Source organism: Triticum dicoccoides, chromosome 1B (assembly GCF_002162155.2).
Source record: "Triticum dicoccoides isolate Atlit2015 ecotype Zavitan chromosome 1B, WEW_v2.0, whole genome shotgun sequence".
Taxonomy (NCBI): Eukaryota; Viridiplantae; Streptophyta; class Magnoliopsida; order Poales; family Poaceae; genus Triticum; species Triticum dicoccoides.
Window position 1 is genome coordinate 309,007,588 of NC_041381.1, and position 17,996 is coordinate 309,025,583.

Below are 17,996 nucleotides of genomic sequence, written 5' to 3' on the forward strand. Positions count from 1 at the left end.
TTAGGATAAAAGATCATGTTAAAGCTTCAACTGTTGTTCGTAAGAGTAATACTAGGACTTATACACCTCCTGAGAAAATTAATGTTGAACCCGGTATTGCTATGATTAAAGATCTCTTGGATGAGGACTTAGATGGGCATGTTATCTCTTTCTTGGGTGAAACTGCTAATATTGCTAGACCCAATACTAAGACACGTAGACCTATTGTAGGCACACCTGTTATTTCTGTTAAAATAGGAGATCATTGTTATCATGGCTTATGTGATATGGGTGCTAGTGCCAGTGTGATAACTTATGATCTTTATAAAGAAATTATGCACGATATTGCACCTGTTGAATTAGAAGACATTGATGTTACTATTAAGCCTGCTAATAGGGACACCATTAAACCTATTGGGATTGTTAGAGATGTTGAAGTCTTGTGTGGGAAGATTAAATACCCTGCTAATTTTCTTGTTCTTGCTTCCCCACAAGATGATTTTTGTCCCATTATTTTTGGTAGACCCTTCTTGAATACTGCTAGCGCTAAGATTAATTGTAAAAGGAAGGTCGTCACTGTTGGCATAGATGGTATGTCTCATGAGTTCAATTTTGCTAAGTTTTGTAGACAACCTCGTGAAAGGGAACCACCACTACAAAAAAAATACACTTCCGTGATGATACGTGTTTGTCACAGTAGGTCGCGTTTTTTGTCATGCATATACATCCATGACAAATTTATGACAGAATCGAGATAGTCATACCTGTGTTGTCGTAGAAGTGTTCGATGACATTACCAAAATTATCATCACGGAAGTGTCCACTTCCATGACGATAAATCGCGCGTCACAGAAGTGCTTTCGTCAAGGGTGACCGACACGTGGCATCCACCGTAACGGAACGCCGTTAAGCTATCGGGTCGGGTTTTGGATCCGATAACCCGTTAACAGCCCCGGCCAATGGGGATTTTCCACGTGTAAAATCATCATTGGCTGGAGGAAACACGTGTCGGCTCATTGTTGGGACACATGTCATCCACTCATTGGACAGAAGGCGCCTATGATACGTCGACATGTGGCACGGCCCAACAGAGGCCCATTCCTGTGAAAAGGCCGGCCCGTTTGACTTGGTCAAAAGGTGACGGGCCAGCCCATGGAAAGCCTGTTAATGGCCTGTTCGCATATAGCCCATTTACAGCCCGCTAACCCAAGGCCCGTTGCGCCCTATCCGAATTAGGCCCAGTAGCGTCATCTGGGCCATCCAATATGATTCCTGCCCGTTTTCACTTCTGGCCCATGTATGGCCCATGACATCTTTCGGCCCATATGAGGCCCTATGTAACTCTTGGCCTATTAACGGTCCGTGGTGAAACTGGCCCGCAATGAACAGTGTATTACTTTAGACCCAGTAATGGCCCGTGGTGAAACTGGCTCGTAATGAACAGTATATCGCTTTATACCCATTAAGGGCATGTTATTCAGTTGGGCCGTTTACAGCCCATGTTATCTTTCGGCCTTCTCAGAGCCCATTTATTCTTGGGCTTATTTGCAGCATTCGGTTACTTAAGGCCCGTTACTATCATTTTCTGCTTGTGGGCCAAATTCAGCCCGTCGTTACAGTCGCCCTGTTTGCGGTCCGTTAGTCTGTTGGGCCATTTTCATAGCATCACCAAATACGGCCTATTAACGGCCCGTTATGGTCAGCCAATAAAACATATGATTTCCATTATAGGTCCGTCTACGGCCCATTAAAGGCCAGTACAAGACCCATAAATGAGTCGGCGGCCCATGGATCCTACGTGATGTAGAAGGCCCATGGATCCTGCGAGACGTAGAAGGCCCATGGACACTGCGAGACGTAGAAGACCCATGGACACTGCAAGACGTAGAAGGCCCATGGATCCTACGAGACATAGAAGGCCCATGGATCCTACGAGGCATAGAAGGCCCATGGTCGGGCGAGTTGGCCCCCGTTTGAACTATATAGCATATTCAAAGAATTATCCTACTCAATACTATCACCTCTAAAAAGCATACACTATACAACAAAGAGATCAAGGCATAGAAAGGTAGAATAATCCTACACTATACAGTAAAGAAATTACAGCCGATTACACCCACTGGGCATTATGGTACGGCACAGGTGATAATAAAGCATACACAAACAGCAAATTACACACTGGGCAAATACGGCTCATACATCATGGACGTGCATCAACTTAACTCCATTTGAACTATAATCTCTTCAGAAAATAGGATTGGCCGGATTCAGATAGCACAAATTTCAGTCTACAAAATCTCCAATTCCTTCATTGTTACCTCGGTGTCTTGTTTCATTTTTTGACTCCTGCATCTAATACCTGCATGTCCAGTCTCAACTTGTTGATTATACATTGACAATCATGTACACGTTGTCTTGCCACCTCTAGTTGATGCTCGAGAACATCAGCACATTCCAATTCCAATCCATAATCATTCGGTAACGGCCATGCCGCACTGCTCGCAGATTTTTGTGTTGATGTCACTTCATCCTGAAATGTTTCTGTAAGTACACATGACTAGGGCAAAAATATAATTACAACAGTGAAGCGAACAAGACACTATTTTGTACTACATGGCAAAACAGGACTAACAATAATGTTACATGTCACTTTCACAAAAAGAATGTTACACATCATGAAGCATAAGCAGGTGATATTTTAAAAATTATAAAAAAGATAGTCTGTGCAGCCTGCATACAGAAATCCCTCTTAGCTCACCAGAGGAGCATGATGTTGGGGCCCAATCAAAAACACAGACAAGTTACAAATTTAGACAAAACGTTGCGTATAAGTAAGCAAGCAGTTGGCCATTCTGTACCTCAATTAAAGTCTTAGGGAGCATAATGAACAGCAGAGGGTTTCATACAAACATACTACAGCAAGCAAAACTATGCAATCATTAGCATAGTATAAACTAGATTGTGAGCCTCATGCAATAATAGTTGGTTAATAGACTTCAAAGCTTCAGGCACACTTCGGCAGAGTAATTAAATGGTAAGGCCTTTAATTATGTCAACTAATAGTGATACAAGTACCGAACATCAGGCACAATTATTTGGGCATCTCATTAAGTGAGGACAAATAAAGCAATTGAAAATAGAAAATTAACTATGCCTGAAACAAACAAGGAATTGAACTGTTGAGTTGCATACAGTGACTTATCTTAGTAGGTTGAAGAGGCTCAGCGCAGCTCCTACTTCTCTTGCAAGGCTCCTTCCTAACATCTTGTACTTGGAAATCCTCAATCTTATCTTCATTGCACCCCCTCTGCAAAGTGACACAAACTAGTTACTCGTCTCCTTGGAAGATAAATATGCATACTTTCCAGTCTGTGAACACAAAAGGATGAGATTATAACAAAACAACACCACATAATGAAACATGCCGCATCTCTTGCACTTGCAAACAATGAAATGAGCATTTACTATGTCTGCACTATGTAAAAACTAGGCATACCTTCGAACTGGATCTCCAGGTACTCTTGGAGAGCCTACTATAATGTACAGCCAAACCTTTATTCACCTATGAGTTAGACAAGGCCCCACTACAGCAGCCCTTAGTGTTTAAATCGTTGACAAGCTCTGTTAGAGTGTTAGGTCAAGAACAACAAGTAATCAAAGCAAACATTCCTAGTATGGCTGGCTGATGCAAACAAGCAATTGAATAGATGTGTGAGCAAATCTTACATATCAAGAAAAGAAGCAAAGAAGGAGGCTTAAAGACCATCACTTGACTGACCAGATTTAAGGGGCATTTAAACATCATGTGCAAGGTATGAACTAACATAAACGTTGCATATTCCAGATTCTACAATGGAATGCACATGTATTAGGTTATGCCATGTATGATGATGCCTAAATGTACAGATAGCATGCAGGAGTGATTCATGATTGCACGCACAATTGAATTGCAGGTTAAGGGCCAGTTCGATTCCGCCTTTTCAGGGTATATTGTCAAAATAAGCCATAAAGATGTAAAGAAGTCATTTTTGAGTTATGGGCTTGGGCTTAACTAATTTCGCTTTGGAGGGGGGTGTTTCGGGTAGAACCTCACTAAAAATTGAAGGGAAGGGGAATAGTGAAATGACTCTGTTGTCTGCCTATATTACACTCAAAATGCAACTGTTGACGCCTGTGTCACACCTGACCCTCAAGTAAAAAACAAACACGCAAGCATTCATTGCCTTGCCCGCTTGCATCTCCTCTCCCCTTTCCCTCTACCTCGATCTCTTGCCTGCAGCACTAGGGTTCCTCCAGCGAGCCGTCGCCACTGGTCCCATCTGGCCTGGTCCTCGACGATGCTATGTCCAGCTAGGCTACATGGCCGGCGGGTAGGGGCAAATCTCCCTGGCTGCTCCTCCCTCTGGCACCGCCCCTCATTCTCATGGTCTCCAGCAGCTGCTCCACTTTGGTTCATCCAACGCACTACTCCAGTGGGCGCTGCACAACTACGGCTGATGCCACACTGCGGCAGAAGGCACCTTGTTCCCCCTCCCCTCCTCCCAGGCCATGGCGTTAAGGTGCTGTTGAAGGATGAGCTTATCCAACAAGGTGAGGATCTCCTCTGATTTTTTGCCAAATTTTCATTCTGATCCACTATACGATGAATTGCTATGAGCTACTTCTGCTGCTGCTATATGATGCATTGCTATGAGCTGCTGCTGCTGCTGCTGCTATATGATGAATTGCTATGAGCTGCTGATGTTGTATGATGAGTTGCTATGAGCTGCTGCTGCTGCTATATGATGAATTGCTATGAGCTGCTGCTGCTGCTATATGATGAGTTGCTACAAGATGCTCCTGCTGCTGCTATATGATGAATTGCTATGAGCTGCTCCTGCTGCTGCTATATGATGAATTGCTATGAGTTGCTGCTGGTATATGATGAATTGCAGACCGCTGCTGCTGTATGATGAGTTGCTATGAGCTGCTGCTGCTGCTATATGATGAGTTGCTACAAGCTGCTCCTGCTGCTGCTGCTATATGATGAATTGCTATGAGCTGCTCCTGCTGCTGCTATATGATGAATTGCTATGAGCTGCTGCTGGTATATGATGAATTGCAGACTGCTGGTGCTGTATGATGAGTTGCTATGAGCTGCTGCTGCTGCTGCTATATGATGCTTTCAGGTGGTGCTGCTATATGATAACAACCAGCCACTTGGACCATCGAATTTCAACAAATAATTGTTCTTCATTTAAATGTGGGTCATGCGTTCTTCGTTTAAATTAGGAAATGGGATCTCTATGGAAAACATTGACCAAAGTAGATTGTGCCAAGTAGATGGTATCTTTGTATTTGCATTTTGAGCAAATAGTGATGGTCTGTTTTCCTATCATATTAATTACTGTACTGGGTTCAATTTGTGATGTTTGCAAGTCAAATTAATTTCCATATGTGCAGCAAAATGAAATCTATATATAATGCAATCTAGACTTTCCACTGATCATACCAAAGATAAGCTGAAAACGCAATGAAAAGAACTGGTTGGCGTATTACATGGAGCTTATATTCATAGGTGCTTATTTTCTTAGGATAACTCGTAATAACTGTCCCTAAGAAACTTGGCTAATAGAACTGGCATACAAATAACATGTCACGATGATTGCAATGGAGGAGTGACGTACCATAGAACACTATATAGGCTCACCACTGCCTCTCCTTTTTTTGCGATGTTCCATGAAATTGCCACATACATCTTGTACTTTTTCATTGTGTAACCCTATCTGCAAGTTGACACGGCTAATTTCAGACATCTCTACATGATACTACATTGCATATCCCTTGCGCATATTTAAACCACCAATTAACAATTGAGTGCGTACCATAAACTAGCCATGACTCTGTATGCTGGACTGGCAGGCACTCTAAGGGAGCCTAATGTAGGGCACTGGAATTCCTACATGCCACCTACGATTTTGTGTAATGTACTTCCCCTGTTCCTAAATATATGTCTTTGTAGAGATTCCAGTATGGACCACATACAGATGTATACAGATACATTTTCGAGTGTAGATTCACTCATTTTGCTCCGTATGTAGCCTATAGTGGAATCTCTAGAAAGACTTATATTTAGGAACGGAGGTATGAGGTAGTATCATGTATGACATCTACATATCTAATTTAGCAGCGAGTGGTAGAAATCATTGTCTGCACAAAGGGATTACTGGTCGAAAATCCTAGCAAAGCACGCTGGCAGGCACAGAACGATACAAGAGAGAGAGAGAGAGAGACACGCTTACAAGATCATAGCAATGCCTCAGTCCAGGATCTTGGTTGGCCAAGCTATTAGATCCAGAAGAAACATTGTCCTTGTAGTTTTTGCCAGCTGCATAACAGGTAACAGCGACCGGTTAGTATATTTGAAGTACATCAGGCAGGTGATGCTGGACGGGTTTAAAGGTGACAAGTACCTAGGCCATGGCGGGTGCTTGGCATCTCTCCAGACGGTGGGAATCAGGTTAGAAACGTCGAGGGTGATGATGTTGCGCTGGCTGTCGAGGTCCGGTAAGGAGATCTAGAAACATCGAGTAGGGTGTTTGTGGAGCAGCTCCGGTAGGGTGGACTACAGTGTGGGCAAAGCGGATCTGTGGCCATGGACGAGGGCGTAGGTGAAGCTGCTCCGGTGGTGGGGTTAAGGATGGTGCCGACGACGCGGATCTGCGGCCGTGGACGGGGCGTCAGAAGCTGCTCCGGTGGTTGGGTTAAGGGTGGTGTCGACGATGCGGATCTGCGGCCGTGGACGGGGCGTCAAAAGCTGCTCCGGTAGGTTGGATGAGGGTGCGAGGAAGTGGATCTGAGGCCGTGGACTTGTGAGTTGGCAAAGCGGCCCCGGTAGGGTTGAGAATGGTATAGGCGAAGCTACTCCGGTAGGGTTGACGCTGGTGTCAGCGAAGCGGCTCCGGTAGGGTTGAGGAAGGTGTCGGCGAAGCGCCTCCGGTAGGGTTGAGGAAGGTGTCGGCGAAGAGGATCAGAGGCCGTCGACGGGGGTGTCGGTGGGGCGGCTTCGGGGGGTGTGGACGAAGCGTCTCTGGTGGGGAGTATGAATGAGCCGCTACAAATGCGCGACGGTTGACGAGAGTACCAGCGAAGCAGATCCGGCACCATGGACAAGGCCGACACTTAATGGGCTGTGGTACAGTGGTGGATGAGCAGTCTACTTGTTTCTAGGGGAGGTGGGAGGGGTAGATGCGGCCGGAGAAGCAGATCCGGCGAGGTGGACGCCGCTGGAAGTGAATGGGCTATGGTACGCCGGTGGATGAGCAGTCTAGGGTTTCGAGAGGGGAGGGGAGAAAGGGCGATGAAGTACGGACGGTGTGATGTAAGATGCTCTGGTGCTGTGGAGTTAGTCATTTTTGCGGGAGGGGGGAAAGGAAATGGGGGTGGCGTGTAGTGGGGGGAACTGGAAGTTACCAAAGCAGCCCCGACCTATCATGTAGATGAAGGCGGTATTGTAACTGTTGGTCTCCGTGCACCAAGGACAAAAGGGGGATTTCGCATGCTAAAGACTAAGGTGGCGGAAATTTTAGAAGGAGGCGGGAGATTTTGCCGCCCGCGGGATTGTTTGTATCCAGTTTCAACTAATTTTGGACCGTGCTAGCGGGAAGGTCATGCTAGACTGTGTACACGGGGCACACGTCAGCAGTTAATAACTGGTGTGAAGTCCACCCAAAAAAAAAGATAATAACTCGGGATGATGCGCCGATAACTTGGACGTTCACACGGGCGCGACCAATCTTACGGGTGTAGTGGCGTGTTCACAGAAAAAGGGATCAAACGCTCAGCCTATGTATTTCTCGTGTAAATAGATAATTTAGTGCCATTGGTTATTTACTTTAAACATAATGCATTGACGTGTTAGTGTAGAGGCGCACAAAAAGAAATGGATATTGTAGTTAGCTACTTAAAAGTGTTACCTCATATGATTACATAGCCTCCATTTCATAAATTGTGTAACCGTTGAATTCATATATGAATATTACATATATATTACTTCAAAATAGAAACTTAAATCATCCAAGGCTAATGAATTTGAATGCAAGAGTAACAATGGTGCATGTGCATGATAGCTACATTGGTTGTTTGAAGAAACATCACTGTAACTTTGGCATGCACAACTGAAAAAGGTTTATTTAAATAGAAAAAAAATGTGATATGTGAGTGTCCAATCTTTATAGCGTTAAATCGATATTGTACCTTTGGCCACGATACGATGTAGATATTGACTTATGTTCAAGCGATGCACGTCCACGGTCGCTAGATAGTGATACGTGAATGAATTGTGCAATCTCTCTCACACGCATACATATCTCATTTCCCTGTGGGCATTGGAATCACACACGCGCACTTCGTGTATTTATCTCCCTCCGTCAGGGTTAAATTCGTCTTTCTACCCCGTCCTACAAGTCTCTCACACAGAAACACACACGCTCTCTATGTCTAACACGCCCACCCCTTTAATTCCGCCCACCCACAACCACTAATGTCTCAAAGTATAATAATGTCTCTCACACATATGCTATCTACCTATCCCTTAATATAGCTAGATATGTGTCACACAAACTCCTTCTCCCTACTAGCAAGATGCCCATGTGTGTTGCACGGAACAACAAGATGCATTTGTATGAGAAGTTTATCTTGTGGGGGAAAAGGATGAATGAGGGAATGCCTTATTTGCAAATGCGGAGAGGGGTGTGGGTATCTTTTTGCAAAATTGCCATATTTTCCTTCATGTCCGTTGGATATAAATCGCATGGCCTATATTGCAGGATGGCAGGAACACCATTATCACCAACTCAGTTTTTTTATTAGAGTAGAGATATGTGAGTGTGACTGCCCCCTCCCCCCCCACACACACACACTTCCCAACACCGAAGGAGTAGGGTGACACCTCGATCTTGATACTAATCTATCGACTGGATTCTCTCTCAAACATACACACACACTACCCGGCACCGAAGGAGTAGGGTGACACCTCAATCTTGATACTAATCTATCGACTGGATCTCTCTCAAACATACACACACACACACACTACCCGGCACTGAAGGAGTAGGGTGGCACATCGATCTTGATAATAATCTATCGACTCCTCTTTCAAACACACACACACACACACTCTCTCTCGCTAGTTGTGCCTCTGTGCCTACCGCGCACACTCTCGATACGTCTTTCTCTCCCTCCACCCCCCCCAACAATGACAGCAGAAGGGTGACAACTCGATCTGATCATAATCTGTCAATTGGTTTCTCTCTCAAACATTGTGTCTCGGTGCCTCGCTCAGTAGCCCCCTCGATATGTAGACTTCTCACGCGCGCACAACTGTAGTGACGATGACGCTGAACCCAGTGTGCCTTGTTTTTACTGGCCTCATGTGATAGTTTTCACCATGTTTTCTGTTAATTAACAAGGCAACCTTTTCTTTGTTACTACTCCCTCCATTCCAAAATAGATGACTCAACTTTGTACTAACTTTAGTATAAAGTTGGGTCATCTATTTTGGAATGGAGGGAGTACTAGTGAATCTGAAGTCATTTGGGGCAAACATAGAACATATCACTTCAACCCAATTATCGCAGCAACTACTTTAAAAGAAATTAGCTAGCTGCCCGTGAGTTGCACGGAACATCAAGATGCATTTGTATGAGTAGTTTATCTTGTGAGAGAAAAGGCTGAACGAGGGAAGGCCTTATTTGCGAACATGGAGAGACGTGTGGGTATATTTTTGCAAAATTGCCATAGTTTCTTTCCTATCCGTTAGATATAAATCCGACGGCCTATATTGCAGGATTGCACGCACACCATCATCACCAACTCTGTTTTCTACTCCCTCCGTCCGAAAATACTTGTCATCAAAATGGATAAAAATAGATGTATCTAAAACTAAAATACGTCCAGATACATTTCCTTTTATCCATTTTGATGACAAGTATTTCCGGACGGAGGGAGTATTTGTATTTTTAGAGATTTCAACAAGTGACTATGACCGGACCTTACCAACATACTCAAAAAAGTAGTCCATAATTTTGATGTTACCCTCTTTTCTTGACGGTGCAATGCCATCTGGATACCTCATAAATAAATCAAGGACAAATCTGACCCCTTCCTGAAAAGACATACGTAGCAAAATGAGTGAATCTACACTCTAAAATATGTCTACATACACATCTGTATGTGGTAGTCCATTTGAAATCTAAAAAAGACAAATATTTAGGAACGAATGGAGTATATATAAGAGTAGACATGGAGATATATCTCCAGCATGGTCTACAACAAAAATGTGCTGGGGTGGTTAGCGCCGGATGCTCGCAATGCGATGACATGAGTTCGAATTCTGTCTTTTAACTTTAGATTTGTATATTATATATTACTCTACTTATTTAATATATACTTCTTTCGCTACTGTACTGACAGTGGAACCCACAGAGTACTTAGAATATTAAGGATGGACTTGTTTCTTTTTAACTTTCTGTACGAAGCTGTAGCCACCCAGCAAGTCACATGTACACTGTACATGCAATTAAATTTTTATAGAGGGACAATCATACAGGCAATTAATTCAAATGGATTGGATGTCACTCTATTATTTCCAGCATAAAGAGCATCTCCAACGACAGCCGGCAAATTTCCTCCCGGTTCCTTCTGAGGAGGACGACATCAAACGCCAGCGGCATACATTTTTAAAACTCTAACCAACCAGATGAAATTCGTGCAAACACAGACTGATTTCATATAAGCATGAAGGATTTCGTATAAAAAAGCCGGATGTTCATATAAACATGATGGATTTCATTACATTTACATGAACTAAGAGGTGCCAATCCGGCTCTCTTGTATAATTAATACTCCCTCCGTCCGGAAATACTTGTCCTATAAATTGATATATCTAGACTTATTTTAGTTCTAAATGGCCGCCCGCGGATCCCTTTGTCTTCCTCATGTCTGTCAGACACTTGCGGGGTCAACGAAGGTCCTCAGAAGAGACGAAGCAGCAAAGAAACCACCTAAATCCGCGGTCGTCGCCTCGGCGGTGGCCTTCATGGGTCCCAAGTGGCGGCGGCCTCCCGTGTTCTACTTCTCCTCGATGATGGCGGCAGACAGGGAGAAGCTGGCCACCGACTGGTCGCTCTCCATGCACCCAGCTTCTGTCTTTGCCTGCATGGCGCTGCTGTAGGCACGGGAGGCGCGCCCACAGACACGGGAGGCTCGGCCACCGCATACACTAGTGGCGCGGTATGACGCGACATCGACGGTGCCCATACCAGCGTGCTCGCCGCCGTGCCAGCGTGGAGCAACTCGCCACTCCTCATCGAGCTGAACTGGAGCGGCGAGTTGCTGAACCACGTGCCTGCTTCGGGCGGCAACTGGCTCCGTCGGGCCAAGCGAGGTTGGTGAAGCACCAAGCGGCCTCGGCCGTATTCGGAGGGCTCGGCAGGCCACCCAGCCGGGTAATATGCCGGAGAATGGCTCATCGGAAGCCATCAGAAGGGTGGAGAAAATGGTGAAGGAGGTGATGGGGGAGCGGCGGAGGGGTGCGATTCTTGCCCGCTGTCTGTCTGGCCTCGTGTAAATAGAGGGCGGACGGTAGGAGCTTGGCCGGCGTCTAGCCTCATTTAAACTGAGGGCAGGCGAGAGGAGCTCGACCGGTGTTGCGTTTAATTCCGGCCCTCTCATGAACGGACGTGTGGCCGGAGTAGGATTCTCGGTTTGCATGCGGGTTTAACGGAGAGGTTTAATGGAGGCGTCGGGCGTGCAGCGGGCGGCGCAGTAATATTCGATTTGACCGCATTAATGAGCCGTCAAATCACAAAGGCCCTCGCCTCTCGTGAAACCGACCGAGATAGACTGCCCCGCCCTCTAGCCTTTTAAAAAATGTATATACTCCACTTTTGTACAGTAGTAGTATCGATGGATTGCGCCATGGAGCAAAATTTGAAATTAAAAAAAGGTGGTACATATAGAGAGCGCTCGTGAACTATGTGTCATACATGGCAATAAATAAAGTACTACATGATACTTATATGATACATCGCAGGAGTACTAAGTATTATTAATACAGTTTTGCTAGAAATCATCTAGATGAGATATAATTTGGTCTCATTCATCTTTTATAGCCATTGGATGTGATGCTATAAGATGCGTGTGTGCTGACGTGGGTTGTATTTGTTCTTGTGCAACGAACTGACCACTGCATGTCATGTTTGATAATCTCAAGTCATTAAAAGCATACAAGCCCCACATCTCTTCTTGGTTGATTCTTTTATTTATGTCAAAAAATAAGAAACAACGTGAGAGTTAATGCACCACGCCTATGTGTTAGACTAGCCACAATGGTGAGTAACATACACTAGTAACATACACATATCCCTAGACTATGTTACTACCTTCATAGTGGGTACTACCTCCGTCCTGGTTTATAGGTCCCTTTTATAGTTTGTGCCAAATTTTGACTAAAGATTTAACTAACAAAATGTTAATGCATGTCAATAAAAATTATCTCATTGGATTCGTCTTTGAACATAGTTTTGAAAAATATAATGTTTGGTGACATGCGTGAACATTTTCTTAGTTTAATCTATGGTCAAAATTTGGCACGAAATACAATGGGTACCAATAAACCCGGACAGAGGTAGTAGTAACATAAGTGTGGTAACATGCAAAGCTTCATTTATTAGGTTATAGACTCATATTGCATTGGGACATGTGATGTTACAGTAACTAGCTAAGTTATTATAACTACCTCTCTCCTCATTAACTCACTGCCACATAAGCAAATTTGCTGAGTTGGACTCGATGTTACTGCTGAAGTTACTCCCACGGTGGCTAGTCTTACTAGTATTTGGTTTTCGTAAGATGACTTATAATACTCAGGCTGGTCGTAATGATAGTATCATAACTAGTATCATGCATGCCAACTAGGCAATTTTGATGAGGTGTCGTAGCATTAAATGAAGAAAGAGAGGGTGTAGTATCATATCATGATACCGTATCATATTAAATGTTATGCTACTTTGTGTCATGCATGGCAATAAATAGAGTACTACATGATACTAATATATGATACTATGCATTAGGGAGGTAGTATCATACACTAGTATCATATGCATGATACTAGTATATGATACTCCCCATTACAACCAGCCTCACCTAGATGGAGGGAGTATTCGATTTGACAGCGGGCGGCGCAGTTCCCGATACGCCTTTAATGCAGACGAGGGAGGGAGTAGCGGTTCCCGATATGTTGAACGGCCAATGCATCCTCCTTCAATTAATGCATGAGGGAAGTAATGGGAGGAGGTCCGGGAAAAGAGGCTGCACGATGTGAATGCAACGGAGTTTGCCCTCATTGCCCTCATATAAAGGCGCCCCTCCTCCATTCCAATGCATCTGCCACATCGTATGCACCTAAGCACTTGCCTAAGCACCTACACTAAGCGCAAAAGAGCTCGCTCCAGACCCATGGCGGCGATGCGCTTGAGCGGCCAGCGGCTGCGCCAGATGGTCCACGACGCCGGCCTGCGGCATGGCACCGAGGATCATCTCCAGACGGTGTTGGAGACCGGCTGGTGGATTGCCGCCGTTGACGCCAACTACGACTCTCAGTTGGACCAGATGATCGTTGCCACCAGCAACAAGTTCACCGTCCTCAAGAAGCTCGCGGACGACATCGCCGTACTCCTCCAGCTCGCGCCCCCGGGCTCCTCATTGCCTGCCACCCTAATCGGCCTCCATGGCCGGAACCTCTTTCAAGCACTGGTGGCCCTGCGACTGCCCGCCGACGCCACGAAGAATGTCCACCTGGAGGTCACGCTCGCCGCGAGGTGCCTCGCCCTGCAAGAATTCGTCGACCTACACATCCACGCGTACGAGCAAATCGTGTACATAGGTATCTACAAGGCCAGTGAGGACGCTACGGTGTTGGCCTTCCTCAACCGGCTGGAAGCCTTGGATGCCTTTGTTGAGAAGCTCCTCGACCTCGCCACAAAAGCCGCCGCTCCTTAGCCACCGTATGGTGTCCCAGCGCACTACGTTGAGGAGGTGGAGGTCGTACGTTCGTGGATCCATCTTTCTTCTTGCCTTCTGTAACCACCACTGTGATTGCATCATCGTGGCCTTAATTCTTATTGTGTTGTTGCATTCTCGTTCCAGTCAATACCGACATGTGTGATCCCTTTGCTTAATTATATGCATCACTGTAACTAGTACTCCATCCATCAATTTATAAGTTCTGCTTACCTTTTCCATCAACTTCGTGCAACGCGCGGGCATCTTGCTAGAAACACTAGAATATGTCTATATAATCCGTATGTGATAGTCCATTTGAAATCTCAAAAAAGAAAAATATTTAGGTACGGAGGGAGTAATATATTAGGAGTATATCAAAACAATAGTGATTTCTTTCAAGTTTGTGAACAAATACTAGTATTCTACTACTTTGGATCCGTCGCAACGCACGGGCACATTGCTAGTAAAAGGAAAAGGCCTACAACGTTTGCGTCGCACCCCCACATGCCCGGGAATCTGGAGTACAACACGACCCGTCCGGCACGACACATAGCTTAGGGAAGGCGTGTTGCCTACAGCCTAGCATTTTCACTTTCATGTGGGACCGCCCGTTGAGCAAACCGACACCTCGCTCGCCGCCGGGTTGGAAAACAGAAACAAGGGGAAGATCTAGTTGTAGCACGGAAGCCAATAAATTTTGTGTCAGACGAGGCTCGTTGATAGAGTAGGAGCATTCCGTATTAGTACCACTCCTGCCAAGTTTGTACTCCTAATACTATTATATTACTAGTACTACCACTATACAACTAGTAGATACGTGCACGGCACAACATCGTAGGAACAAAGAAGGGAAGATCTTGTTTTGGGTGATTTATCTTTTTTTCAATCAACACAGTATGAATAATATGATGTGGGGGGCACCCATGAAGCTTATGTGGCTTTGTTGCATGGCTACGGAAGGTTAGAGAAAAATAAATAGATAATGTGTTTAGAGTGCACTCCATTAAATAGATATACTATGGATCCATTGCAACGGACCGGCACATCTATATCTATACCCCCTATGTAGTGTGTGAAAAACTTTGAAAGTTGGTCGTTGGATGAAGCCAATCCAACGGTACAAAGATGGCAAATCCGAGCACTACTGGCCATTGGATATCATCCACCAGATTCTGCCACATGTATAATCTAGAAGACTCCATGGTTGAACTTAATTCATGACTAACTTTGCCACAACTAAGCTCAGGCAAAGTTATTAATAAGTTCTTCAAAATGAGAGCCACAAGTTGGCAAGCCTAAGGGAATCTTGCCACATTTTTTGTGTGTATGTCATGTGGGGCTAGTGTGGCTTGCCTAAGGTGTGGCTTGAATCAAACACTCACCTAAGTTAATCAAACTTGCCTAACCTTACATTCCACCAAATTTTGCCACAAGTTGGCAAGCCTAAGGGAATCTTGCCACATTTTTGTGTGTGTATGTCATGTGGGGCCAGTGTGGCTTGCCTAAGGTGTGGCTTGAACCAAACACTCACCTAAGTTAATCAAACTTGCCTAACCTTACATTCCACCAAATTTTGCCACATGTTAGAATCCAGAAAACTCCACATGTAGAAGCATAATGCACAAACCACCAGAATCTCATGCGTGCAATGCACGTGTACCTTCCTACTAGTACTAGTAGTAGTAGGAAAAAAATTCCAGTTTTGGCACGAGCTCGTACTGCGGGAGCACCACAAGGCCTACCGCAGGAGTTACATTTTCCTCTCGAGGCCCACGGGACCGAACTTCAGTGGCTTAGTGCCCGGCCTATGAGTCAATGACATGTGGGCCTTAAATGAGGCTGGCCCACGTGTCATTCTCATGGTGGTGGCGTGGTTCGCGACTCACTCGTTTGAGATGAACCGGCCGGTGGTGGCGTGGCCGTGGCGAGGGTAGCACAGCTGGGCGTCGGGGCGTTACGAGGCGTAGATGGCCACACCGGCGGGTACTACCTGTAGTACATAAGTACTCCAGCTGAGGATTGATGCACGGGACAAAATGTGTCACAGCCGCTGGATGAAAATTTGATGGTGCGGGAGTACGGATCGGAGCACAGCAGCGGAGCAGGCAAACCGCGTCCAATCGGGTGTGTCTATGGTAGAAAGTTGATGGTCACCGCAGTTCAGCTGGCCCGCATGTCATGCACACAAAGGCAGAGGAGCGGTGGGGCCGAGAGGGATGAGGGGCATGAACAATCCTACCATTCTGTCACTGACATGTGGGACCCATAAGCGTGGGTCCCACCTGTCAGCGAAGGAAAGGCAGGGCAAGGCAGTGATAGCCACGTCAGAGGATCCATGTCCACGTTGGGGGACGTCGTGCCGTGGGTTGGAGCGGCGTCGTGGGAATCGCGTGTGGGTGTGGCAGTGGTAGAAACAAGAAACGTGATGGTAGCCGTGGTTCAACTTCCATGGACAAGCTGTCATGTCTGCTGACACATGTATATCAAAACTAGAGTGTTTATATTTCAAGCATGTGAACAAGTATTATTCTACTAGTTTGGATCCATTGCAATGCACACATTGGTAGTAGTAGTGTCCATCTCTATCTCTAGAGGCCTTCCCTCGTTCATCCTTTTCTCTCACAAGATAAACTACTCATACAAATGCATCTTGATGTTCCATGGAACGCACGAGGATGTTTCCTTGCAGGTCTCTCCAGCGCGGCGTGGTCGTAGTTGCAAGTTGACGCCCCTTGAGATGCCGACGTCGAGGGGCACTCGGATTTCCTCCGATGAGCAGGTAAGATGAGTTTGATCACATAGTAAATGCATTCTAAAGACTACTTCCGTGTCCATTTCCTAATTCTCCCCCTGCCCATTGTTTCGCAGGCCAGGCTCGGTGCGAGTGGAGATTGGCTTGCATATGTACGGGAGGGTACCAACATCAATTTGCACAACATTTACAACGGTGACACCGTTCCCGTAGAACCTTTGTCCAACATTGGGATCAGCCATGCAACGGGCCACCGCATGAATTGGTACAATGGAACCACGATGAGATTGAATAAAAGATAGCACGAACCTTGCACATGGCGGTCAAAGGCGGACCATGCTATCTGCGGCCGATTTGTTGTCGTACGAGTAGGAAGACGTTGTGCTCCTTTCTAACCGCATCTTCGCGGTGACAAACCAGTGGACTTATTTTGTATGGGACACATCCTACGATATACTCCCTCTCTCCCAGTTTATTTGTTTTGAATCTTTTCGTTTTATAAGTTTCAAATTCAAATTTAGAGCTCCCCATCATATGTTGAGATTACAATGTCCATTAAATCGTTGCGTGCATGTATAGTAAAGAAACAAATCTCGAGTTTGGCACGAGTTCGTGCTGCAGGAGCACCACAAGCCCTGGCGCAAGAGTTACATTTCCCTCTCAGGGCTGTCGGGACTGAGCTTCAGCGCCTTACTACACCTACCTTTGAGTTAATAACATGTGGACCCGATAGGTGACTGGTCCACATGTAATGCTCCCGAAGGCAGAGGGGCAGTGGGGCCAAGAGGGGTGAGCCGCAGGTCGGGGGACATGTGGTTTCATGGATTCGAGCGGCGTTGTGGGAATCGCCGGTGGCTGTGGTAGAAACTTGATGCTCGCCGCATTTTAGGTGGCCCACATGTCATGCACACAAAGGCAGAGGGGCAGTGCAGCCGAGAGGGGTGAGGCCCACGTCGGGGGGCGTGGTGCCGTGGGTTGGAGAGGCGTCGTGGGAATCGCGAGATGAAACGTTATGGTCGCCGTAGTTGAACTTCCATGGACAAGCTGTCATGTCTATGGACACATGCACTGTATACCGATCACTGGAAGGAGTAGCAGAGAAAGCTATATATGCGGATAAATAGTTCCTTATAGTCAAGCGGACCCACGCTACTACTCTGTTCCAAAGACATGCACACCATTGAAATAGTCCATCTATATCAATATACACCGAGAGGGAATA